The sequence below is a fragment of the Lathamus discolor genome, chromosome 5 (genome assembly GCF_037157495.1).
Source record: "Lathamus discolor isolate bLatDis1 chromosome 5, bLatDis1.hap1, whole genome shotgun sequence".
Lineage (NCBI taxonomy): Eukaryota > Metazoa > Chordata > Aves > Psittaciformes > Psittacidae > Lathamus > Lathamus discolor.
The window spans coordinates 15350383-15363917 of record NC_088888.1 but is presented as its reverse complement, the minus strand read 5'-3'; the positions used below and the strand labels follow the sequence as shown (position 1 = coordinate 15363917).

Genomic DNA, 13535 nt, shown 5'->3' with positions numbered 1-13535 from the left:
GGAAAAGGGGAGACAGAAATAATACTGTAGCAATTGAGTGGAGAAACCTGTCACAGATATTTCGGTAGATCAGGACTCTGACTATGTATCAGAGAGGAAAAGCCCTGATCAAGTCACATGCCCTTTACTACAGAAGATAAGATCAAAAGCTTTCAAAGGAAACCGATGGTGACAGTCTCTTCATTTGTATGCAATGTGACAGACCAGATCCAAACCGCTGGCTACTTTTTGAACCATTTGTCAGGGGAGAGAAATGATTATTTTCTTTTATATCTTACTTTTAAGAACTCTTAGTCATCTGGGGGTTCTCCCCCCCCCCAGCTCTGTGCCCCACCAACCCTCTGTTTTATTTTTCAGCCAGGATTCAAACGTTCACCTTTGATGTAGTATTTCTGCTGCACATCAGAATAGCTATGCCAAGCTTCAGAAAAGCAATTGAATACAGAGAATGAAAAGGATGGCATGACTTCAAACATGAACTTTTAATAAAATCATCCTTAAGAAATGTCCCTGGTGATGATTATTTTACTTTTCTTTTGCCCTGCATCTTTCTTTTTCACTCTTCCCATGTGTTTGCTATAATTCAAATTATTGCCAGGTTAGCGGCTGTAGTTGACTCTGAGCCATCAACTACATTCAAGCAGAAGTATTTCCCCGTTTCTCATTACTTCTGTCAAGAAAAACGTTGACTATAACACAAAAAATAAATGACTGTGGAAGATCACAAGTTGCTTGTGTAGATAAGAGACTGTATAACAGCCAAATAAAATAAATGGAGGACTTCTGACTAGCTCAGCTTCTCCTTGGCCAAGACCTGACAGGTTTCAGCACAGTGTTCCCTGTTGGTGTGTGAAATCTGCCCTTGCTCTGTTGTAGTTTTTAGTGCACTTCCTCCAGATCAGCCCTTCTTCTCAGAAAGTACCAAAAGCCTTGTCAAAGTTCATCTGTGCTAAAGGGAAGCACTCAGTATTCACGAGCCAGTGATATGGTTAAGGTAATAATATTCTCCCAGAAGCATTGTGAAACATTGAGAAACTGCAGTAGTCGCAGCCATGTAAGTATCTAAGGCCATGACAGCCAGACATCAAAAAATATGCTGCAGTCTCCTGGGTGGAGGAAAAGGTACTCAAATCATGGGAAAGTGACACAGCACTCACCTCCAGCTCTGGTACAGCCCAATAGAAACAATTTTAAAGTTGTGTTACTTGGTTTTAAATGTGAAAAAATCCCACTTTATTTTACATGCTTTAAACTCAAATAAATCTTTGTGATTCCTGGAATCATGCTGATAAGTGATGCTGGATTTAAAGGCTCAAGTCTCAGTCTCTTTCAATACAGGAAGGGAAAAAAAACAGCTCTTCTAATAATGTTTTTCTCAGACAGCCCAAATATTTTTGAAGCGAAAATACACGGCCAATGTGTACGAGTCTATTAAGAGTTTACACAGATATTTACAGGGGAATTACTGCAATACATAGGTTTAGAGTCACTTAGAAACTATTCAAAAGCATATGACAATACCTGAAGTGCCCCAAGCTGCTGTCAGAAACTCCTGTCAGTGAAGTGTTTTCCCATGCTACTACCTGCTTTCTATCCATCCACACAGCCCAGATCTTCCTCAGGGCTTCAATAACAACCTTTGCAGGGCAGTGAAAGGAAGAGAGCTGCATCTTCCCACCAGGTTCACTCAGCCGTCCACACAAGGCTGCTGCTCCAGCCCTCCAGCTGCAGTCCATGTGCATCTCCTCCTCTTAGAGCAGCACACAAAGGAAAGCAGGCATGCCCTTGGTTTCCCTTCTACCACGCTGAAGGCTTGCATTTCATTTGTCTATGTTCCTGAAGCAACACAAAGCCCACATAAGGCACAATAACTTTAGTGTCACCCAGCACTCACATCTCTCACCTGTGCTGATATGACAATTCCACCAGCAAGCACTTTAAGAAGTGGTTATCCTCCTAGCTCCCCACCCCATTAAATTCCAGCTCTGAATTTCAAAAGCTGCTATTAACAGACAAAAGCACTGGGGACAATCCCTCCTCTAGACACACAAACCCATACAGTTTCATCTGGCTTTCAAGTGGCCTGAAGAGTTTGCCTGTACCTTGCCCATACAGCACTGTCTGGTTGTGCAATGAAATTTCAGTTTGATAAAGCCCTGCAGCAAGCATCTCTGGTTGCAAAACATCTGCATAATTTGTACTGTAGCCCACATTATCGTGCACGTTCCTGCCAGGACATCAGGTGCCCACTGAGTGCAACCCTGGGACACACCAAACAAATATGAGAGTGAAACAGGAGGAGAAATATAATGAAAAACTAAACCCAGGCATTATGGATTGTTACAATTTGAAGTTACTAATACATTCATGGAGGATACAAGACTTAAACAACAAAGTGGGGAGATCCTACAGGCAAAGTATCACACAACAGCATTCTTGACATCTACCTTCTGACATCAAGCTTAAATACACAAGTTACTCAATAGGTGCTTTCAACAGAGAGGGAAAACATGGCCAGAAATCACTTTTCTAAGGATCCTCAAGAGTTAAAGCCTGGGGAAGGTGGCCCCCTGAAGCAACTACTGACCTGCATTAGGAGTCTGACAAGTATAGGCAGGTCTTCTCACACACTCAGCAGGCAGTCCAGGCTTGAGCAGTCTGAAGTGCTAGTTCACTTGAACACAGTGTTGTAAGTAACAAAAATTCAGCTGCTTGCTGCAACTGTCCCTACTACAGGAACAACTTCCAGAAACAGATAGGCTTTTAGGTATCCTTAACTGAACCAGTTCAGGATCAGCTCACTACCAACCCTATCAGGCTTTTAAATCAGGTTTTAAAACCCAGGTGAGGATTATTCCACCACCACCACCCCCCACCACGTTCCCCAGGTAGTAAGCACATCAGTGCTTTCCTCCTCCCCATTTGAGGTGCTGGCTTGACTTGTGAGTGCTGCTAAAGAGCTGAGTGGTTAAAGTGATGACGGAAACTGGGACAGACTGGATATGTGTTCCCCCATGGGAACAAGGGGGTGGTGAGTAGCTCATTTTGTCCCCTTTGGTAAAGCCTTCAGTAGGTTTTCTCCCCTGTGTAGGTGTTGTGTGTTTGTTTAATCACAAGGGGATGGAACAATTAAGTGCTCAGTACCCTTCTCCCATATATGCAGTGTAACACCTTAGTCATCAAGTTGCCTTATTGTGTTGCTCAATACTTTCTATAAGAGTAGGAATATGAGAGTATGTCCAAAGATAGCAATGAACGCACAAGGTAATTATTTTTAAGTTTGCTAATCACAATCAATAGTTTCTTAGCAAAACTGATGAGCTGGAGTTGGCTCCTATTTTTAACCAATAAGATATGCAGTCAAGACTTGAATTACACCATCGGGCAAGTCTCCAAACTCCTAATGACTGCCAACCAAGAGAAAGATGGATCCATGATGGGTTTTACTCCCTTCCTGAGCATAATATCAAAGTACTTTTTCCATAGACCGTAGAGCCAGAAGTGGATTGTAACTGTTGCACAACTTCACTTGAAAACACAGAATAAGAATCTAACTCCATACATCAAAAAGGAGTTACACAATTCTAAGAAAGCCTGAGGATATTTGCTTGATTAATTTGAAGGGTTTTAGCTGTCATGTAAAAGATAAACTCCTTGCAGTACAGTGCCATGTGCCTTCCAGGGATGTACAGCTAGGGACAGATGAAGACAAAGTTGAAGACTAGTTAGAAAGCTCACCCCTCTCCCTGTTGCAGTAGGATTTCTCCTTAAAGTAATATTTCTTACGTTTTGCTGTCCCTTGATTTTTCTATTTTCAAAAGCCGTGACTTTCTGTGTTCCTGTTAGGAAACTCCTCCATTCCCTGCCACTCTCAGGAAGGTGTTTTTGCCCCTGCATAAGAGCCTAAAATTGTTCCCAACATTCCGTACTGCTGTGATAATTCCCTCTAGGAAGAGAGAACATGCTTTCATTTGTTTTGCTTCTTCTATCTGCTGATTAAAAGCAACAGTGAATCCAAAGGAGTAGTACAATACTATCAACTGTAATTGTTGCCTCTCACAACAAATGCGAAGGGGATCAGGAAACACACCCACCTTTGATTATATGGGACAATATCAGGGATAAAAAAATGTCAGGACAAGTAATTATTTTCATCAGCTTACAAATACTAAGGTAAGAGAGACCAGCACTGGCCATCCATTCATTAGCTGGATGGAATTACAGTGGTTTGGAGGTTGCATAATTACACAAGCAATTCACACTCCCTTCATTTTCCTCTTGCAGTTCCTCTAGTTTTGGACATTTTCAGTTTTGTTTCTGATGTCTGCTGCTGGATGAAAATGTCTGAGCCATGAAGGTCTCCATGGGGGTATCTGGTTGTGTTGGGACCTCTTGAAGAGGGACTGCAGTTCAGTAATGTAAGGGAAGCAGCTTGGTGATGCCACTATCTCCAGACATCTAACATGGCCAACGCTGTCTGCACTAGAAAGAGTGACATTGCTGCACACGACACAGGTTTTTGAAGTCTCCCCCCACCATTATATGCAGTGGCACTGTTTATTAAAGATAACTAATGCCCTAAGTCTTTATTTACTTCTGTTTATTGCTATTTTAGCAAGAGTCATCAGAGAGCAGCTATGCTTTTGGTCCACCAGGGTTCTTTAATCACTGTTAGTAGGTAAAATCATGTGTGACAACTAATCCAAAAAGCAGATTATATTTATTTTGGCTACAGTGGCTTGCAATTCGTTAAAATCAACAAAGCCTTTTCATTAGCCCCCTGCTGACATCCTGAAAGCAGACATTTCAAGGGTCTCAAAGCACAGAGCTACACATATGCAGCAAAGCCAGGGCTGACAGACTTACTGTTGCCATACTTACCATAAAATCTTATTAAAACAACCACAAACTTCTTCTTTTCTTTCATAAGAGGGTTTAATTTATTTTAATAATATAAATTTAATTTAATAATATAAATTCCAAAATTATGATCTTAGAGGCAGGGCTTCTTAAATTTCAAAAAGTGTAAGTGAATCAACAGTACAACTACCAGTGAAATATTTGCTCAGGGTTTTTGTGTTGTAAAAAAGCTGTTGTAACACTGCAAGGAGTGAGATTAGAGATTCAGCAAGTCTAAATATTAGCCTACATGCTTGCTGAGCTCTCTGTATTCTAGAACCACGTTTGAATAATTGAATTTCTAGTCAACAGTGTGATCTTGCAACTCTTACTCTCTGTGATTTCATGATCTCTGGCCATAATCTCCTGGTGATGCTGCCTCAGACCCGCAATCATGAATATATATGCTAGGAATCTCAGCATGTCATGTCAAAGATCCAAACGAAGTTACCTGGTGTCCTATCTCTTCACCAACCTCTCTGCTCTTCAAACATGCCAGGTAGTTCTCAAACCGAGAAGGAGCCTTAGCATAACCACCAAGGGCCAGTATCCATCCAAAATAGGAAATGAATGAATATATTGATTCTATACATATATAAAAAAAGACATTGATTTACATGAGTTTTTTTCTTCTCTTTCTATATGAATTCTCTGAGTAACACACACCTTTTTTGGTCATTGCCCTCACACATCCCATCTTGGGAAAATGATTTAAATGCCCTTGTCACTGTGAAGAAAGCCACTCCTGACCCACATCCTACCACGCAGACATACTTATTTCTCACATCACAGCTAGATGTGGGTGTGTATCTGCTTTGCAAATTTCCATGTCTACTGCTGAAGTGGAGCTCTTTCTTTGTCCCCCAAGCACAACCTTGAATTTGTGAAGGCCCATTATTAGACATCACTTCACACCAGGCTTTTCCAAATATGCAGATCTCCAGCAGTTTAAAGGGAAGCCAAGAGCAGTCCTTTATTGAGAGAACTGCTTTTAAATGGTGCCCAAGAGACAAGAGGGTCACTTCATCATCTCCTGCTGGGCCACTGTCCTGCAGCCCCTCCGAGGTCATACCATGAACACAACAGCTCTCTGAAAAAGCAGAGAATAAAATCCAGCCTGGGAGGGAAACCAAGATACCAAGTTTTACTCCAATGGCTAACCAGTTTTGTCCACAGGGAAAACTGAGTCCTATCTGATATACGAGTTATCGTTTTGGCTCTCCATAATTAAAACTATTGTTGCCATGGCAATACAAAGGCCGGTAAAATATACCCAAGGCTAATATCATGCCTCTTTGGTGATACAATTCATCATCCCTGTCTGGTTTGTGCCGGGATGGCACAAAACATGACTCAGGGTAATAGTTCACCTGACAAGGTAGAGAAATCAGATGCTGTGTGCACTGTAAGACCACTTTCTCAGGCTCCCTAACATGACCACTAATCCTGTTAAAGTCAATAGCAGTTTTAAAGACGATTTCAAAGAGAACAGTCCTGACCATACACTACTAAGTTCCTCAAAGCACCATAAAGAAACAGAAAATACATGGAGAATGGTAAAGCCAAATAACAACCAATCAAAAGGACTAACACATGTATTCTTAAAATTAGATACAAAATTAAAATGCAAAAGCCTGATCATAGGTTCAATACCACAAACACCCACAGTTTGGTTGGCAGTTTTTCACTTATTTGAAACTGATCTCTACTGAGCATGTTACAATCAAGCAGGTATTGCAGGTCACCCAGTGACCTCTGAACAGCAAAAAGTCATCTACTGCGTAGGAGATATCATAAAACATATCTCTTTCTCTATGGATACACACCTATATATGCAAAACTCACATAGACACACCAACTATTTTAGGAGTTTTGTGTGTTGCAATCCAGTCATTTCTTCCTCATGTGGAAACCTCTAATAGGATTCTTCAGGTGCACAACATGCAACTGCTAATACTTTAATAGTTGCACAGGAATATCTGCTACAAAAAAAGGCGAGTTGCAGAGATTTAATTTAAGTAAAAATCCCATTGATGCCAATGTCCATTGACATCAGCCAGTTTTGCTTCCTTCTGCAACAGAAAGCTTCATATATGGGCCAAAACCAAACCAAGAAAGACGGCTGTGGGCTGAAAGGCGGGTGGCAAGTACCAGAGAAGAGATTCGGGAGATCTACCAAAGCAAGGAGGCAGGCACTTATTATTTCACCTGGATTTCCGTGGCTCTTGTACTGCTGCAAAGCCAAGTACTTTTTATTGTACAAGCCCCAGCATTGCCATGTAGCTACTGAACGATAAAATATAGATGAAGGGACCAATAATGGAAGATCTCTGGGACTGTCAGGGTTAAACAGCAATTGAGAGTAGGGGGTATGGAACAAGAAAGTTCAGCAGTGGTATCTAAGAAGAGGGACCAGAAAGACCTCCTTCAGAGGAGTGACACCACATGGAGACACCACATGGAGAGCCTTTCCCAGAGAGCAGCAAAAGAAATCTGGGGAGTTCCCTGAGGAACAGATCCATCAGCAAAGTCTAAACAGGGTAGTCCAGAGGCTGCCTTACAGGCAGAGGGTGACCAGGGTTGTGATGGTGTAGATGTATATATCACAGCAATATAAAAAAATTAAACCCTAATGCTTTACCCCCCTACTGCTCTCCCCACAAGAAAGAAGAGGAAAGAAGTAGTCATAATAGCAGTCGGACACATCATTTTATACGCTCCTGGAGGGAGCTCAGACGTTCCAGTTACTAGTGCATGATAAAACACATAAGGTTATGATAAAAAGAAGTGGAGGAAGAACTAATGGGCCAGAAGAACAATAAACTGGCAGATGGGAGGTCCCAGCTCAAGAAGAATTTGAAGTAATGGAGAGATATATTCTTGGAAGAGGAAGGGTACATCAGGTAGCTGACATATTGAGTTTCCAGGAAAGAGGGTAGAGTATTAATGACAGTGCAGCTGACGGTTTCAGCAGCTACCAACAAAATGATTTGCCTTTCTTTTCAGCCAAAGAGGTGACAGTGTGGATGTGGCAGCTGATTTACATACATCATCATAACTTCCAAAGGAATATCAGATTTCTTTATGAGGACTTGTAGTACCAGCTTTGCAGGTCAGTGTCAATGTCTAACAGAGCTGCTGGAGACAAAGGGGAAGATTCAGAGAGGCACTGAGGTGGATAAAACAGGGCCTAACCTGAATTTAATTGCCTAATTAAAAAAAAATAATCAAAAAATCCCTGCTTCAGAAACTGTAAATGCATGAGGCTAACATTCACAACCATAAAGACTACTGGAAATCACTTCCTACAGACACATGCCTGTCACTTCCCTAAACTCCATCATGACACAGATACAGGTCTCTAAGCACTGCCTGTGTCGTGAAGGGGCCCAGTCCCCAAGGTGAGCTTGGGCTACTCCTAACATGCAGTAACAGTGCCCTCTCTTCTCATCCCTGCTTTTTGCTGGTGACTCTGTACCATAAAATACACAAGTTCTGTTATAACAGTGCTATGCAAGGCATCTGTATCTGGCTGTTGGGAACTGGCTGCTCACATCCCTATTTTTGCTTTGACTCAGTCACATCAAAAAAAGTGGGGTTTTGTGGATTACAACACAATAAACTGGAAATACTTAATGTGCCCAAAGTGACAACCGAATATTGTCACACAAAGTTTAATTTCGGTTTGGGTGACATTGGCATAACAAATACAAAAGTGTTTACAGGATCAGGCCCTAATTGTATGAAAACCTATAAGGCACAAAGAACAAGCACCAAAAAAGCTATGGAACTGGCTTCCAACCATAAGACGGGTTTAGTAATATATCAAGGCTTGATAGCCTTGATAACAAACAACTGGAGGACTAACATGGTGTTTGGTATTATTTCCGGTCTGACTTTGATACGTTCCCACCATTTACAGATGCCCCACCTATTTCTGACATCCTTTAATGGCATCTAGATTTTGCTACAACAAAAATTCAGGTTGGGGATTTTTGCCAGTAACAAGCTGATGTTGCTCAGAGCGGCATTAAAATGCTATCATGCTGTTAGATTAAGTAACCTATTTTCTCTACTAGCACAGATTGTACTTTCGTTTTGCCCTTATACCTACCAAATTGCTGTTTCTTGCAACATTTCCTTTTGAAGGTAGTTTGCCAATCTCCAAACCAGTGCTATTTGCACCAAATGAAAGACGGCTTTGTAAAGGAGTGCAATAAAAGCAGGAGCTGGTCCTTTTTGCAAGAGCCTTTTTATATTTCAAAAATAGTACTCAAAAAAAAAAAAAATAACACCAAAAAACAAACACCCCCCCCCCCCAAAAAAAAAACACCCAAAAAAGCAGTAAGAAAAAATAGGGAGTTGTATTTCTTCTTTACTTTTAAGCAGGACTCCCACCTCCCATAAGGTGACCCATGAGATATTGGCACATGTGTTAATATAAAACAGGTTTTGTAGAGTAAATAGTGATGGTATATACCCCACAGCTGTATATGGTCCTAAACATGGTCCTAAACCTGCTGACATAACAACTAATGCATTTAACACATTTCCCCTCTTTGCCCCTTTCCCTTTTTTAAGCTTCTTTTGGAAATCTCTCTCCCCTTGCCTCTCCTCTGTCAACTATCTGATTTGGGGAATTTCCATCTGTAGTTCTTTAAAAGGAACAGTCTGTGACGGAGACAATGAGACCCAAAAGGAGCCGGTACAATTAAATGTGAACACAAGTGTTCCAGCTAGGGCACTTCTAGGACAATAAATACATAAGCTAGAGAAATAAAAAAAAGCCTTACAAAAAGCAACCAAACTACAGGAAACCAGTCTCATCGATTAGCTGATTAGTTTGCCAGTGAGTGATTAGTCAGAAAGACTGGAATTAGTCAGTGCAGCCCTGCCTCCCATGAATAAAACGTGGGGAGGACACCCTTTCTCACCCTCAGTGACAGATGATATCTGTTTTCTCCTGCAAGTTTGAATTTAAGAGCCACTGAAGCTCAGCAAGAGTATATTCTGGCTCAAATGAGCTGAAAATTGCATTCAATTTGAATTTCAAAACCAGAGGATAAGGAGGAATGGGGGGGAGAGGGAAGGAGGGAGCTCAGCAGGACCCATCAAGCCAGGTCCCTCTTGCAGCAGGTCCAGATCCACCCAGGCAGGCTGCAGAGCTCAAACCCATGGCACGATGCAAAGGAAAGAGCATTGCTGGACAACAGCCCAGTCCGAGTTTAAAAATAAACATTTCACTGCCAGGATCAAAGCAAACCCTGCTTTTATGTATATTACAAGCTATATCTTCAGAAGAAAAAGATTCTTGAGGATACTTGAGGAGAGGGAGGCAGTCAGAAGGTAGGATTGGCCAGAGGGAGGGGGGATGTCAAGCTTTCCCACTGGAAAACCCTCAATAAAACAGACTAATCTGCAAGTACCTGCCATCACGTTGAACAGAACTGAATGTATGCACTGACCTTTCCTAAATGAACGTAAAGTTCACTTAGGGTTACATTTTTTAGTGTGGGGTAACATTTAATTTATTTCTTCGTGGGTGAAGGGATTATTTCCCCTTCCCTTTGTGCATTAAATTTACAGTTATATCTGATGACACTGAGAGAAACGGAGTTACGCCTGCAACCCAAATATATCCTGTAATTTGATGGCATGATAGCATTTGGTCTCTTTAGTGCAACTGATAATGCCCAATATCCAATACAATAATGATAACATACCAAACCATGAGATTCTTCAGCAAATTTCTAAACAACTTCAGTGTTCAATTTGACCCAAGGGTTTGGAGTAGTAATAAAATAATTACAATTAATCATGAGTAATAATTAATCACTTTCAGATTAAAATGTATCCATTTATACATTCAGGATAAGCATTTTCTATGTACCCTGGAGAGGCTTTTAGCTTCCCTTCCTAAACAGAATGCTTGTAATAGCATTTCATAACTGGAGAGTCCAGCCATCAGAGAAACTGGTTTTACTTTGTCTCATGATATTTGCTATAGAGAATTACATTCATGGGTAGAAGGGTCCTTACTACACCCAATAACATATTCTTTGATGAAGTTTATATTTCAAAGCCCAATTATATTGTTCCCTTTTTTTCAACTAAGTGGTATTTTCATTGATAAATCAGTAAATTATCAGCTTTATACATGTATGTGATGTGACTCAGGATGCAACCCCAAAAGAAAACATAAAGTGAGGACAATTTTCTTGGCCATTGCATCTAATAAAAGCTCCCAGGCAACAGAGTTAAGCACACACTAATAGATACACTTCAGTGTGCTATGCCTTCAGCAAGTCTTTGATTTCTCTCTATGGCAAAAGACTAACATGCAAAATGAGCTAGTGTGCTGGTTTTAAGCTTTTCCCAACACCAAAGTTATTTTTTTACCTGTTCTTTTGGCAAAAAGACACAATTTTAACATCTTACAAAGTGTGCTTGCAATCTGCACTGCACAGAGGAAAAGCTTCCAAATACTGCAGTCCATTCTATAAAAATGTGACTTGAAAAGCCTTGCGCATCATTGTGCGTCAGTGTGCACCACACTGGTGTGAGGAACTACCCAAAGTACAAGGCACTTTGTAGATATCCAAATATGTAATTGTATGCCTCGCTTTGGTAAGCATTTTTTGGTATCATTGTTTCAAGTTTCATTCTTGCATTGTCCTCTCGATGCCTAGATTGTTATGCCTCAGAAACAATGAAATCCTGTCTCTACGTTGCTCCCTAAATGCTATGGTTTCCTTCATACAGACCCCAGAGGTCCATTACTGGAGGGGAAAAAGAGAAATAAACAGAAGTGGCTCTGTCATTCCATTCTTCAATGAAAGCTTTCTTTGTAAATCAGATTATCTGTCATTACACTCCTTACTTTACTGGAGATGATACTCATGTTACTGGAGGGAAAATAGGACAATAAATATGCAGAATATATGGCATGCTTCTGACAGATCAATCTTCCTACTGGAGCTTCTAGGTCTAACACTACTTATAATACACAATAAGAGTATTAGCTTGATGACAGCATCACAGTAAATAGTTCCATGGCTTCCAGACCAGAGCCAAACCATGTTCAGTCCGCTCTGGTCCATCTGCACCTACTCATGGGAATATGACCCTGATGGTGCTCTGCTCTCCCAGCTGGAAAGGCCCTGCCTGATCCTACTATAGCTGTTGGAACTCAAACTGCTCCATGGCCTGAGCACCATCAGCAGGCAGCGAACACTGAGCGAGCGTGGGTGACACAAGCGTGTCATCAGAGGAAATACTTGACAATTTCTCCAAGGTATTGGACACTGGAGTGGTTCAGCTGAATGGCATGTATGCCCACGTAACACTGCAAGGTCAAGAAGACCTTATGTTATTTACTAGGTGAGCACTGGTTTCATGCATTAAAATACTGAGATGAACTGTAGGACTTGCCTGTTTGGAAAGACGAAAACGTTCCCCAATTTTCTCCACAGGAATCAGCCCTTTTTCTAGTTGAGCATCACTTATGGAATGCTGCAAAAGTAATGTTACAAAATACCGAGATACCTTAGAAAGAAAACCTAATACAGGAGCCACCTTCCACAGATGGTTCTTGAGCCCTTTAGCTCACTGCTATCAAAACTGGGAATGCATGAAGTCAGATGGACTAAAAATCAGAATATGAATATAGAACTCACTAGATGAGAATTCCTCCACTATTTTCTCCTATGCAGATTTTTACACAAAAAACGTCCTTACTATGGCAATCTCTGCTGTAAAGACAGTAGAAGATGACCATGCTGCCTCTCCAAGGCTCTCCAAAAAAGGAGAAAAACATCAAAAAATTATTGCTGCATTTCGTTGTTAATTGAGTTTCATTTTGAATAATTTAAAGGGCAAATTATAAACGGTCTATCTTTAAAAACTACATCACAGAGCCTTGCAAATCCGTACTGTCCAGTGAAATGACATACTCCATGGCAACAACACTGCTGTCAGAGGCAGTATGACAAAGCCTGCAAACAGCCAACAAGATGGAAACCACTCATTCATGGGTACTCTGAGAAGACCACATCCCCCAGCAAAGACAAGAGCATATATAAGCAAGACTCCCCAGTGCCTTTCTTGATACCTGTTCCAACCACAGGCTACTAAAGTCCACCCCTGGTGGGTGCAAGACTGCTGGTGATTTATTAAGAGCTCTTAGCTCTAACAGACAGTTTACAATTACCAGCTTCACCTTAAATATAAATATATGCATAAATGAAATCAGCGCTGCTAAGTGCTGGGTGTACCCAAGGCTTCAATGATATCATCGAAGTGACATGATGCCAGTCACACAGGCTGCAAAAATAAGTAAGGGTTGGAGGGGTGGGAGCAGGGTATTTACTCAATCAGTACCTATTTTTGAATTTCCTTCAAGCTGGCTTGGACCAAGAGCTATCAATTATTTAAAAGAAGTAACATGATGCTTCCTTTGTTGAGGCAAATCTGCAAGCAGACCCCAAGAGAGAATAAAAAATGAATTAGGCAGAATTTATTAGTGTGCTTGAAGAAAACAGATTCAGCTATCGGAGCTGACTGTGGTTTTAAAAATAGCGTATTTCTGCCCATGAACAACAGTTTCTCCCTTACCCCACTAGATCCTCAATAATCCA

General features: G+C 41.1%; 1 protein-coding gene across 19 annotated transcripts in view; it reads right to left on the bottom strand.

Annotated features, from left to right (window-relative positions):
- Window positions 1-13535, bottom strand: part of ESRRG (estrogen related receptor gamma) — a 464785-nt gene that overhangs the window by 283545 nt on the left and 167705 nt on the right. The window contains exon 1 of one of the 19 annotated variants that reach the window (XM_065679890.1): window positions 2588-2832. The exons of the other annotated variants lie outside the window; for them this stretch is intronic. The gene's annotated coding sequence lies outside the window, so the exon portion shown is untranslated. Of the gene's footprint in view, window positions 1-2587; window positions 2833-13535 lie in introns of those variants that run through there. 19 annotated transcript variants of the gene reach the window in all.